Here is an 881-nt window from a genome sequence, read left to right on the forward strand (position 1 = left end):
GTGGGTCTTGCAAGGCAGTTTCTTAGCATGCCAACAACTAGTCATCCCTGTGAGGCCTTTGCCCTTGGTCACCCCAATGACCTCAATCATGTCATTCTGCCCAAATATTTGGTTCATGGGCATCTACAGCTCCAGCCTCTCCCTGGCCCAGTTTTTCAGCCATGGTGTCTCCGTTCACCTGAATCTCCATCAGGTGGGCTGCCTTCTGGCATAGAGGAAGCAGGTGCATTTGGGTGTGGGCAGTGATGCAGACAACTTGGCAGTGCTTCTCCATCTTCTTGCCATCCTCATCCTGACATTTCTTGCCTTACTTGATACAATCCTTCCTGTTAGATTTATGCCAGTTTTTGTGAAAGGGCCTTTTGCACTCATCACTAATACGTTCAGCAAAAGATCTTGAAAATCCAGACGCCTCAAGGAGTTTCATGTAGCCCAAGATGCCTACATCCACCATGGTCAGTGTTTCCAGAACAGGCATAGTCTCTACAACTTCCTTCTTATTTTTTTTTTCAATATAGATATATAATATTTAATTTGAAATAAAACCCAGGCTGGATTGAATGGGGCTCTACAACTTCCTTTTTATTCACCTTGAATACTGACCTATTGACTATGTGGATCATGCTAGCCTTGTATTCCAGCAAGGCTAAGAGGTGGACAGGCTTAGATGAGTCATCCTTCGCATTCCCACAATGACTGCCACTGTGCTTCCAACACAAGAAGTCCCAGGACCTATGTTTGGGAGCTGAGAACTTTCTGTAAGCCATCAAATCCTGCCAGTAGAGGGCATGTCCAGTCTTTGAAAATTAGGTCAACTTAAGGAGGTAGTCAATGTAGGGAGATGAATCTCAACTACGAGATTCTACTGTATATGATTTATG

The 881-nt window shown here is 44.5% G+C and overlaps 1 pseudogene; it reads right to left on the reverse strand.

Annotated features, from left to right (window-relative positions):
- Positions 1-385, reverse strand: part of LOC105886524 — a 768-nt pseudogene extending 383 nt beyond the window's left edge.
- Between the last annotated feature and the right edge of the window lie 496 nt (positions 386-881).

The sequence above is a fragment of the Otolemur garnettii genome, unplaced genomic scaffold (genome assembly GCF_000181295.1).
Source record: "Otolemur garnettii isolate 467f Iridium unplaced genomic scaffold, OtoGar3 scaffold00013, whole genome shotgun sequence".
Classification (NCBI taxonomy): domain Eukaryota; kingdom Metazoa; phylum Chordata; class Mammalia; order Primates; family Galagidae; genus Otolemur; species Otolemur garnettii.